The 12165-nt window shown below is 45.9% G+C and overlaps 1 long non-coding RNA gene across 2 annotated transcripts; it reads right to left on the bottom strand.

Annotated features, from left to right (window-relative positions):
• Positions 1 to 1886: 1886 nt before the first annotated feature.
• Positions 1887 to 4200, bottom strand: LOC134643814 (uncharacterized). Of its 2 annotated transcripts, none has more exons than XR_010096404.1 (3): positions 4093 to 4200; positions 2138 to 2320; positions 1887 to 2059 (listed from the first exon to the last, which is right to left on the bottom strand). It is a non-coding gene; the product is annotated as an uncharacterized LOC134643814 (long non-coding RNA). The 2 variants fall into 2 exon arrangements; XR_010096403.1 differs by lacking the exon at positions 4093 to 4200 and adding an exon at positions 3074 to 3191.
• Positions 4201 to 12165: the final 7965 nt, after the last annotated feature.

The following is a 12165-nucleotide window of genomic DNA, read 5'->3' as shown; positions in this document are numbered from 1 at the left end:
AAGGAGTTTGCAAAGAAAAGCGTCTGGACTTCGTTAAGTTGCTTGAAGACGTTTCACCTCTCATCCGAGAAGCTTCTTCAGTTCTAAGGTCAAATGGCCGAGAGTCCCAGATTTAAACCCAGTGGGTGTGTCCCCCCAAAGAGGGACAAAGGACCCCCTGGTGATCCTCTAATCACATGAGCCAAGGTGTGAAAGCGGGTGTGGGACCTAATCAGCCAGGGTTTCGGGTGAGCTCATTGTGAAACCTGGCCCCACCTTGTCATGTGAATTCCTGAGGTCAGATGGCCCAGGATGTGAGTGGGCGTTAAGGCGTCTGGGGAGGGAACTCAAAACTGGATTATAGATGGCAGACAGTTGGTGTCGTAAACCACCGCCTCTGTTCAAAGATGGTCGCTCACAGTGGACATAGATGGCCTCTTTCACTCCTCTTTCAAACCATCTGTCCTCTCTGTCCAAAATGTGAACATTGGCATCCTCGAAAGAGTGACCTTTGACCTTTAGATGCAGATGGACTGCTGAGTCTTGTCCCGTGGAGGTGGCTCTTCTATGTTGTGCCATGCGCTTGTGAAGTGGCTGTTTGGTCTCTCCAATGTAGAGGTCTGGGCATTCCTCGCTGCACTGTACAGCATACACCACGTTGTTAAGTCTGTGTTTTGGAGTTTTGTCTTTCGGGTGAACCAGTTTCTGAGTGTGTTGCTGGGTCTGAAGTACACTGGGATGTCGTGCTTGGAGAAAACTCTCCTGAGTTTCTCTGATACACCGGCTACATAGGGGATGACAACGTTGTTGCGTCTGTCTTTCTTATCCTCCCTCGCTGGTGTCTGATCTTCTTTTCTGTGCCTCTTTGCTGACTTTATGAACGCCCAGTTAGGATAACCACATGTTTTGAGAGCTTCCTTTACGTGTGTGTGTTCCTTCTTTTTTCCCTCAGGCTTAGAGGGAACATGTTCTGCCCGGTGGTGTAGGGTCCTAATTACTCCAAGTTTGTGTTCCAGAGGGTGATGGGAGTCAAAGAGGAGGTACTGGTCCGTGTGTGTGGGCTTCCGGTAAACTTCGATGTTGAGGTTGCCATTCTCTTCAATGTGCACGGCTTAAATCTGGGACTCTCGGCCATTTGACCTTAGAACTGAAGAAGCTTCTCGGATGAGAGGTGAAACGTCTTCAAGCAACTTAAAGTTCTTTGAAGAACCATTTCTTTCAGTGGTTCATTGAAGAACCTTTAAAGGTGCCCCAAAGAACCATCAAGAAGTGGTTCTTTGGGGCACCTTTAATGGTTTTTCAAAGAACCTTTTTTAAAAAGGTCCTTCAAATGGTTCTTTAAAAAACCATTTTAAAGAACCTTTTATGAAATGGTTCTTTAAAGAACCATTATAAATCTTTCAAAATAAAATGTATCATAAATTGAATTTGAGTAGGGTAAAATAAAAACGAGCACAGCATAGACATATATTAATGGTTTATTGACATTTCGTAATATACCAAAAGACAAAAAGGCATTTTAACCCTCAGCACAACATCACTACTAATACATGTCACATATTAGTCATTTAAACAATAATAATTAAACATTTTTACTATACTATAAATAAATATATGTAAATACTATATCTATAGATAACACAACAATTAATACATGTATTGTTTAATTAATAAAACATCAGAAAGTGATAAAACATATTAGAAATAGCAATAGCTTCATAACAGACCAATAAATCAAGACATTTTCATCAGCAGATGTTTGCATGTTCAGTAAAAATATTTCAACAACAAGTTTTTGATTAAAATTATCAATGAACTTCAGCCTTACCTTATGCAAGGTAAGTTTCATGTTGGACTCATAGTTCTTTGTTAGTCCAGTTTAGGATAATGTCTCTTGACTTATGTATCATATCAAATATATGTCATATCAAAACAACCCCAACACCTGCAGTTGTTTCAGCTTTTCACAGGTGTTTCCTGTCAGCTGGTCAACCTCACTCAGGTGGACATCCATATCAGCCAACCAAACGACAAGGTCCTCCCTTTGTGCTTCAAATCCCTCCCACTCTGAGACAAGGAGCTGAGAGAGAGAAAACAAGGGTCAATTATAAAGAAGAGAGAAAAGTGAAACCCTCCTCAGAAGGTCTGACTCGCATACCTGCAGTCGACCTGTGATGGACTCCTGTTTGGCGTTCACGTCATCCCAGCGACGGCCGCACTCCCTCGCTGTTGCCAGCAGCCGAGTCTGCAGGGTGCCCTGGAAGAGCAGAGTTAATGTTCGACGCCTCCTGATCAGGCTCTCCAGCTGGATGAGTCGAGGTCCCGCCTCTCGCCGCTACCTCTGAACACACAAACATAAATTGCATGTGAAGCAGGAGGTGCAGATTTTTTTGCTGTTCTTTTCTAAATCCAGGCTTGAACACGTGGAGGTATTTGGAAAACCTTTTTAGCCAGCGGACGACTGTTGTCTCGCAGAAAGTCAAATCAAATGTATGCAATACACAAGTAATTCACAAGAACACATTATAAAAAAGTCCCGTTCTTACGTGATTTCAAGTGAATTCTGCATCAAAACAGGGTAACAGAATTAAAACGAGTGTTTGCAGCAAATGTGAGCACAAAGCCTCACTTTGTACAAGCCTGCTATTAAAGTTCTCCTCTATGCAGACGACTTTCCTGTTTTCAAGGCACAACTTGGATCTGCTGTACAAATCTTATGTATACACGCTAAATGACACAGTAGTGTGCACGGCTACAGATTCGGATCCCTCATCCTAATATGGTCCCAAAAGGCTCACAAAAAAAACCATAGCAATAGCAAATGTTGAGGCTTCTAAATACAAAGTCCATAAACCAATGACTGACATGGGTTTTATCATAAGGGTGATAAATATACAACATGTGTTTTTAAGACTAAAAGTATAATACAGATTTTTAGTCTGAGAGATTTGATGTTCATTTACCTGCAGATGCACTATACGTGCCTGCTCTGTGGTTTTCCACAACGTTTTGCAAATAACTATTTAATACAGGAAGTAGGTGATCTAAAACAAGTCATATTTCTTTGTGAGAGGACAATATTAATGAAACAAACCTCAATGACATCATAGAGATCCCTAAAGATGCTTCTGCTGCTTCTCTTCCTCCTCATCCTAAGCTTCCTTCTCCTTGTCCTCGACTTCCATCCAATTGTAATTAAATCTAATTGTGTTTCTCCCTCCTCTTCCTCATTTTGTTGGACCTGTGAACAGAATTAGTGAATCTGAATTAATTTGTGCAAACGAGAAAAATCAGCTTTTTGGTCAGAGGTGCTCTTGTGATTTAAGCCGGGTATAGTACATTTATGTGTTGATGCTACCTGCTTCAGCTCTACGACTGGCTGCTGAGTGATATTTACACCCTGGCTGGATTACAAACTTTAACCACGTGCTGAACTTTGGCCCAGTGTTGATACCTCTTGTTAGTATAATGGCCTCTTCTTGGCTTAATGTACGATGGTGGATAAATGAACTGTACAAAGTAAATTTTACTGTATTACAAAAGGACATCCATCTTGGTAACATCAATGACCGGAGCATAACTTGTCGACTAGTCCGAAAATAAGTTATACAGGAACAGTCACACCTTCTCATGTGTCACATTTCTATTCATTCAAAACACTTATGCATTGCTGTATTTTATACAGCTCTTACAGAATTCAGTACAGGCTCATGTGAGTATTTAATGTACGGCTCAGCTCTACTGAATTTCTGAGTTCCTAGAGCAGACACAGAGCTCATGTCAAAACAGGCTTCAGGCGCCATTTTAGTGACTTTAACAATATTATAAATTTTAATATCGGTCTAGCTGACATTACGTTCTGTACGCAGCACGCAATTGAACCACATATTTTAGAAGCCAAAGGTTCAAATTAGTTGAGAGCACCTTCACTTAATTATAACAGTGGTTTTGTTAGGAAAACAGTTCTGTATACCGATACTAAATTGCGTGAACGTCAACGGCTAACGTATCTAACATAGCTAACCGTTATTGTTAGCACAACATTAACAGCAAGCTACAATGACCTAGTAACAAAAACAAAACAGTAAAAAGGTTTTAATGAAAATGTTTTACCTTTTCCAACAGTCCCAGAATCCAGAGCTTCAAAGACCAGCAGGTACTGAAGACTGTTATCCGTTTCGCTGTCACCGTCCGTGAGAAAGTGTTTTTTCCCTTAGCAAGTTCAAGGCCCGCCGCTCGCGTGATCTCTCTGCACATGCGCATCCCAACGATTGACCCCCCTCCCCTCTCTTTCGGGAGGTTGCCATAGTTTGACGTGTTCTAACGTCACTCTCTCTCTCATTTATTTAGCTCGAAACACATATTAACAAATTGCTCAGTGATGAACAACTACTGAGATCATTTACCTAAGCAGTGTGCTTTGTCAAAACTAAGTAAGTGTGTTCATTACACTGACATTCTGTTGTGCAATTGTTATTTACTTGTATTTTATAATTTGACTTTACATACTGCTGGGTGGTTTGTAAAGTTTACAATAACTAGTATTATCATTATGCTATATTTTCTAATATATATAATAATCTCAAAAGTAATGCCTTGAAGCAGAAAATAGTAATACTTTATTAAAATTTAAAACTAAAGTACAGTATTTGAATGTGTGTATTGTGTCTACTACTACTACTCATCATATTCATAAAATTCTTAATAATAAATTCCATAGTCCATATAAATCCATAAATTCCATAGTCCATATAAATTCCATATTCTATTACCACATTATTTGTGATCAATGGGTTTGCGGGGTTAGGGGTGTTGGGGATAGGGTCTTTAGGCTTTGGCCCCCATCCCTGCCGCCAGTATATTTTTAAGCAAGTATTTCTAACTTTTATTTGAATATTCAGTTTCCTATAATCTGCTCTTAAAGGGTAACCCGCCCTCCCCCTTCGCACACACATGCACACAAACAAAACACACAGTATAATTCACAACCTCATTATAGTGAATAAATATTTATGCCATTTTACACCATCAAACTTAGATAGCTAAGGATGAAGAACCTTTTGTTCTTTAAAGAACCATTTGTAATAGCTGAAGAACCATCTACAAAATAAAAAGGTTCTTTGACGTATGATGGTTCTTTAAAGAACCATGAAGACATCTGAAGAACCATTTAAGAACCATAATTTTTCTGAGTGTACTACAAGAAATTTCCTGGAGAAGATGCAGAGGGCTTATGAATTTATACTGTCTAAGGGTAAGAGTGAAGTCTGTTGTATACTTTCAGTTCAGGTAATTAATACTAATTTATATAGCAACATTTCACAACAAGTTGTCTCAACTTGCTTTCACAATCAGAATACTTCATTAATCTTTAAGCAAATTGTGTAAGTATATTTTAAGGTCATTAAATAACCATTGAAGGATATGTTATCAAAGGCTACGTTCACACTGCAGGTCTTAATGCTCAATTCCGATTTATTCATCAAATCCGATTTTTTTGTCTGCTTGTTCACACTACAAATAAAATGTGACAGCAAACGCGCTCTAATGTGAACCCTCAAAGCGGCCCGCATGCGCAAAAGAAGACGTCACACACAACGCGCTCTGTTTAGACCCAGAGCAAACAGTATTGTTTGACTGATGGCCTTAATATAAAGACTTGTTTCGGACTTTACGTTTCCCAATTTTTTTTTTTTTTTTTTTTTTTTTTTTTTTAAACCTGTCCCGTTTGGTTCTTTTGCCATCAGAATTATTGTCTAAAGGCGAAGAAAGATGCCCAACGGATTTACTTTACCAAATGGACCATCCCAGCCTTGCCGTAATGGTCCATTTGATTTACCTTTTATTGTTTATTTTATTTTATTTTATTTATTTTTACTTGCTAGATACGGGACAGGGGAAAAGAAAAGGGAGAAAGAAAGAGGGGGGAAAAAACAAAACAAAACAAAACAAAACAAAAAAAAACAGCGGAGAAGAGGGACGGGGATAAAGGGCAAAAAACAAAAACCAACAAAATAAGCAGACAAAAAATACATATATCGATCACCTGGATCACCTGTTGAGAAAGAAAAAAGAAAACAAGCAGAAGAAAACGAGAGTAATAGAATAAACAACATCACAATGATATATGGGAATATAACACTAAATACTTAATATTAAACATTATTGTGCAGCACGTAAGATCAACAGCGCACAGTGTGCTTTGAGGTAGGAGCCAAAAAGGGTGTAGTTTGTGTGTGTGATCACCTGTGTGTACACCTGGGAGCATGAGCGCACTTGTATTTAAAAGGTTCCTTAATGTAATGATCTGCTAGAGGGTGTGGGGGGCCACAGTCCCATCCTCCAGGGCATGAAGCAGGTATGGAGGAGATCAAAACTCCAGACATCCAGAGGCCCCCAGAACACAAGAGACCAAGGAAGACCAACAGAGGGGCAGCCGCGCCACTGTCCCAGAAAGAGCTGAGGAGAGTCCCAGATGAGGGATCACTCAGCAGCCACGGAGCAGAAGCCAGGGGGGGTTGCAGTGACGTGCCCGTGAGCTCCGCCGGCAGCCAGCTGTGCCTGAGTGACCGAGCCCCAGGCCGAGAGGCCGAGGGCACCCCACCCCCGAAGTGGCCCGAGCGAGCCCCAGGTTCCAGGCCCCGATAAGCAGCCACCAAGGAGTGAGCCGGTGTGTACCCGGACGCCCACCCCCGGACACAAGGAACCACCAACGCATCGATGTCTGAGGGCGTCTGCCACCGGCAGGGGAAATGGTGGGGGGAGATAGGCCTCCAAACCTTGGAGGGCCTGAGATGTCCCCAGAGAGGTGGCGTCTGATACACAACCTGACATATAGACACAGACATACAGGCACACTCAAATACAAACATCCATTCCCACCCTCATGCTCTCATAGGCAATTACTCCACACTCAACCAACGTGGAGACAGACATAAAGAGACGCTGTACACACAATCACACTCCCCAAGCGTACTCTAAGAACCGGGTCTAGGTACCCTTGCCCCTGGAGGGGGAAACTGCACCCAGACCCAGGTGGTGTTACCCTTTTCCCTGCAGTGGGGAGAAGCAGACTGCCCCGACTCCGCAGCAGCAGGGAGGCCCCACACACCAGACCCCAGTCGGACAGCCAACTCCTCCTCCTAGCCCCCTCGCTCCAGCAGGCCGCAGAGACCGGGGGTGTAAGAAGACTCCAAACCTCCCTCCACCCGCTCATATGTAGTGTTGATGTATATGTGTTCTAAGGTGCAATTAAAACCCAGGAGGGCATGGAGCTACCTGCCAGAGAGCAGCAGGTAAGCGCATAGCCCCTCCTGATAGCCCTCAATGTCTACGTGTATTTAAAATTGAGAGGTGGGCAACGACGCCAGGGGTGAGGTGTACACCCTGATAGTAATTTGGAGTCCGTGTTGTAAGCCCACCCCCAAGATCCTATATGTATGTGTTATGAGAGTGTGAGTAATGTGAATGTCTAAGTTGTGAGATAAAATTGAGGCAGAGGCAGCCAGAAGGGTACAGAGGGGGGGGATGCCTCCTCTGCACCCTGATGACACACCCCTACCCCAAGGCCCTGCATGTGTGGGTGATTGTGGTGGAGCGGGAAGAGGGAGGCAGCTGGAGATGGGGAGGGAAGAAAGGGAGGGGCAAGTGACCCCTCCCTGGGGCCAGCTGCCCCGCTGACCCCAGTAGGCACCCCCATGCTCTGCGACCCGCCAGGGAAAGGGGGCCCAGGCCCATCCGGACCAGGGCCCAGTTCAGCAGCGCCGCCCGGCCCCACAGAGCCCGGGACAGCCCACCCGACCCCACTACAGAGAAAACTGCACCCACCCCATCATCCACTCATCTTCCAGACTACACAAGACAATAGACGCCCAGGCTGAGATCTTCCTCCACCTCTCCTATATCTCCCCCTCCTGCAGAGAGAATTCCTGAGGAGAGGAAAGCTCCTGCAAGATGTGACAACCTCCCCCACCAGTTGAAGAGTCCCCCAGGTGGCTCGATGCACCGGCGGCGCCCTGTGCCAGGACTGGGCCCCCACATACCCACCCGCCCACAACCCCAGCAACACACCAACCAGGACCCGAGCCCCCGAGGCCCGGCCAGGGCCCCAGCCCAGAGACGGAGCGCCCCCAGAACCTCACGCCCGTCCCGGACCCACCCAGGGGCAGCCAGGCTACCAGGTCAGTAACCCACGTCCGTCAGCACAGACCCTCCCCTAGCCCCGCTGCACGCAGCCACGAGGAAACCGTCACCTAAGAGCCAACAGAGCCCCTAATTGGCCATGACCGCTACCCCGGGTTGAGCCCCCCAAGGAAGATGCTCCTGGGGAACCCCCCGACGCCCTAAGCCTGTCCCTACCCCCACACCAATCACAACAGTGAAGGTGGGACCAAACTATGACCCCCCACCCCCACTAGGTGATGGAGCTGATCAAAGGAGCCCAGAGCAATTGATCTGATGTGGTGGCAGAGGCTGTATCAAGACTAATGTAATCTAATAGATAATTTCTATACTGGTTGGAATTAAGATTATTTTTATTTTTCCAGTTCATGAGGACTGTTTTCTTGGCTATGCATAGGGCAGTGAAAACTATGTGGGCTATATTCTTTTCTGAAGTGACATTATCTAAGCTGCCCAACAAACACACTAAAGGAGAAGTTGGAATGTTACATTTCAGACACTTCGATAAGTCTTCACATATCTCACGCCAAAACTTCTGAACTGGTGGACAGAACCAAAGAGCGTGGATATAATTGTCCAGTGAATTGGTTTGGCAGTGTGAGCAGTTGTTGGTAGACGTAAAGCCCATCTTGAACATCCGATGACCTGTATAGTGCACTCTATGTAGTATTTTGTATTGAATTAATTGAAGACTGGGATTTCTAATTAGATGAAAGGTTTTTAAGCAAATCTGAGACCAGAAGTTTTGGTCTAAGTTAACTGATAAATCCGCTTCCCATTTTGCAATAGGAAGTGATATTGATTCATCTATTTTAGAAAGCATTCTGTATATTTTGGATAGTAATTTGGGGGTTTTAAGAGTAAGAAATTGAACCACACTTGGTGGTGTTTGTAGTTCAACCTGACCCGGTTTAAATTTCTTTTTTACTATGGATTTAATTTGTTGATATTCTAAAAATCTTTTCTTGTTGATCCCATATCGTGTAACTAGTCTGTCAAATGAAATAAATTCTGTTCCTTCTAGTATATGTTCTAAATATTTGATTCCTTTACCACTCCAATCTGAAAAGTTTATCATATTATTGTTTTGTAATATGTCAGGGTTGTTCCAGATAGGTGTACGTTTGCATGGGATTAATGAAGACTCCCACCATGCTGTCAGAGAGGAGCTAATGTTGACGCTTTTGAAGCATTCATGTCGTTGAATGTTTGAGCTGATAAATGGTAGATCTGAAATCTCTAGATTATTACAAAGTGCTTGTTCTACATCTAGCCAAGGTTCATCTAAGAGGGTATGTTTTAGCCATCCTGAGATAAATTGGAGCCTGTTGGCTAAGAAGTAGTGCTGAAAGTTAGGTAGTTCTAATCCTCCTTTATCCTTGGTCTTTTGTAGTGTTTTTAAGCTTATACGTGGGGGCTTATTTTTCCAAAGGAATTTGGACATATATGAATCTAGAGATCTGAACCAATCTTGTGGCGGTTTAGTTGGGATCATTGAGAATAAATAATTTATTTTTGGTAAGACCATCATTTTTATAGCGGCAACCCTTCCCATGAGTGATATGGGTAGACATTTCCACCTAGCCAGATCGCCTTCTATTTTCTTTAAAAGTGGGATATAGTTTAATTTAGTTAGATCTGCAAGCTTGGGAGAAACATTAATACCTAAATATTTTATATTTCCCGATTGCAGTGGAGTAGAAGAGGAATTATGGAAGGAGCAATTAATCGGAAGGACTGTAGATTTTGACCAGTTAATTGAGTAATCTGATATTCTTGCAAAAGAGTTTATCAATTCAATCACCCCAGAGATATTGGTTTGTGAATTTTGGAGAAAGAGTAGCACATCATCCGCATAAAGGCTGATTTTATGTTCCACGTTCTTGCATTTTATGCCCTTAATTACTGAATTCTGTCTAATTGCTGCTGCTAGTGGTTCAATAAAAATTGCAAACAGTGAAGGGGAGAGTGGGCATCCCTGCCTGGTGCCCCTCAGGAGACAGAAGCTGGAGAATGTCTGGTCATTTGTTCTGACACAAGCTGTTGGGGAATTATATAATATTTTTAACCAGCTGATGAAAGAAGATCCAAAACCAAATTTGTGTAAAGTTGCAAATAGAAATTTCCAGTTAACTCTGTCAAACGCTTTTTCTGCATCTAAAGAAAATATTGTAGTTTCAAGGTTTTTACTGTATGAGTAGTCTATCAAATTAAGTAATCTACGTGTATTTGTTGATGAGTGCCTACCTTTTATGAAACCAGTTTGGTCAGGATGAATTAAGAGGGGGGTTATTTTCTCTAGTCTCTTCGAGAGAGCTTTGCAGATTATTTTAAGGTCTACATTTATAAGGGATATTGGATAGCTTGAGGGATATACATGTCAGGGGTGACGTGTGTGGAGGCGAGGAAGTGACCCAAACGCAGGACTCGTGGATAGTGAAGAACTGAAGGTGGTTTATTATCAAGCGTGGATGAACAGGGCAGGAACGAAAGACTGACTGACTGGCTGAAAGACTGGATGGATGGCTGACTGACTGAACTGAACATACATACGGAGAGACAACATCACAGAAACATCACACTAACATCAATGACACGACAAGGGCTGAAGGGAACAGAGGGCTTAAATACGTGACTAATAAATGACAATGATTGGAGACAGGTGAGAGCACAGCTGATGTGTAGGCTAACTAATGATGTATGGAAGGAACTGGAAAATGAGACAGGCTGGCACAGAAAACATGGATGTGAAAATAAACTGAACATGACAAAACGGAAAACACTGGGTCAACGACCCAGGAACCCTGACAGTACCCCCCCCCTCCAAAGGCCGGCACCCGACGGCCGAAAGAGGAAAAAAAAACCAGAACAGGGCGGGCGGAGGGGGCCCAGGACGGAGGGACGGAGTCCAAAACGAGACAGTTCAGGCGGGCGGCCACGTGGCTGGTGGCCGAGACGAGACAGTTCAGGCGGGCGGCCACGAGGTTGGTGGCCGAGACGAGACAGTTCAGGCGGGCGGCCACGTGGCTGGTGGCCGAGACGAGACAGTTCAGGCGGGCGGCCACGTGGCTGGTGGCCGAGACGCTGGAGGCGATCTGGTGGGCGGCCGCGAGGAAGACTGCGGCGGCCACTGAGCAGGTCCAGTGGGCGGCCACGAGGAAGACTGCGGCGGCCACTGAGTAGGTCCGGTGGGCGGCCGCGAGGAAGACTGCGGCGGCCACTGAGCAGGTCCGGTGGGCGGCGGCGGCGGCCACTGAGCAGGTCTGGTGGGCGGCCACGCCGGCGTTGACCTCCAGAACGTGGCTTGGGCGACGGCGTGGCAGCCGCAGGACCAGGCGAGGCTGAAGGCGAAGCAGAAGCCGAGGCTGGACCAGGCGGAGCAGAAGGCGAATCAGAAGCCGAGGCTGGACCAGGCGGAGCAGAAGGCGAATCAGAAGCCGAGGCTGGACCAGGCGGAGCAGAAGGCGAATCAGAAGCCGAGGCTGGGCCAGGCGGAGCAGAAGGCGAATCCGAAGCCGAGGCTGGGCCAGTAGGCGCGGAGGCCCCTGGCTGGAGACAGGCTGGGCCACTAGGCGCGGAGGCCCCTGGCTGGAGACAGGCTGGGCCAGTAGGCGCGGAGGCCCCTGGCTGGAGACAGGCTGGGCCAGTAGGCGCGGAGGCCCCTGGCTGGAGACAGGCTGGGCCAGTAGGCGCGGAGGCCCCTGGCTGGAGACAGGCTGGGCCAGCAGGCGCGGAGGCCCCTGGCTGGAGACAGGCTGGGCCAGCGGGCGCGTAGGCCTCTGGCTGGAGGCAGGCAGGGCCAGCGGGCGCGGAAGCCTCTGGCTGAGGTGCGGCCGGGCCAGCGGGTGCGGAAACCCCTGGCTGAGGTGCGGCCGGGCCAGCGGGTGCGGAAACCCCTGGCTGAGGTGCGGCCGGGCCAGCGGGTGCGGAAACCCCTGGCTGAGGTGCGGCCGGGCCAGCGGGTGCGGAAACCCCTGGCTGAGGAGCGGCCGGGCCAGCGGGTGC

This window comes from Pelmatolapia mariae, linkage group LG15, assembly GCF_036321145.2.
Source record: "Pelmatolapia mariae isolate MD_Pm_ZW linkage group LG15, Pm_UMD_F_2, whole genome shotgun sequence".
NCBI classification, from domain to species: Eukaryota; Metazoa; Chordata; class Actinopteri; order Cichliformes; family Cichlidae; genus Pelmatolapia; species Pelmatolapia mariae.
This window is presented reverse-complemented; position numbering and strand designations above follow the sequence as displayed.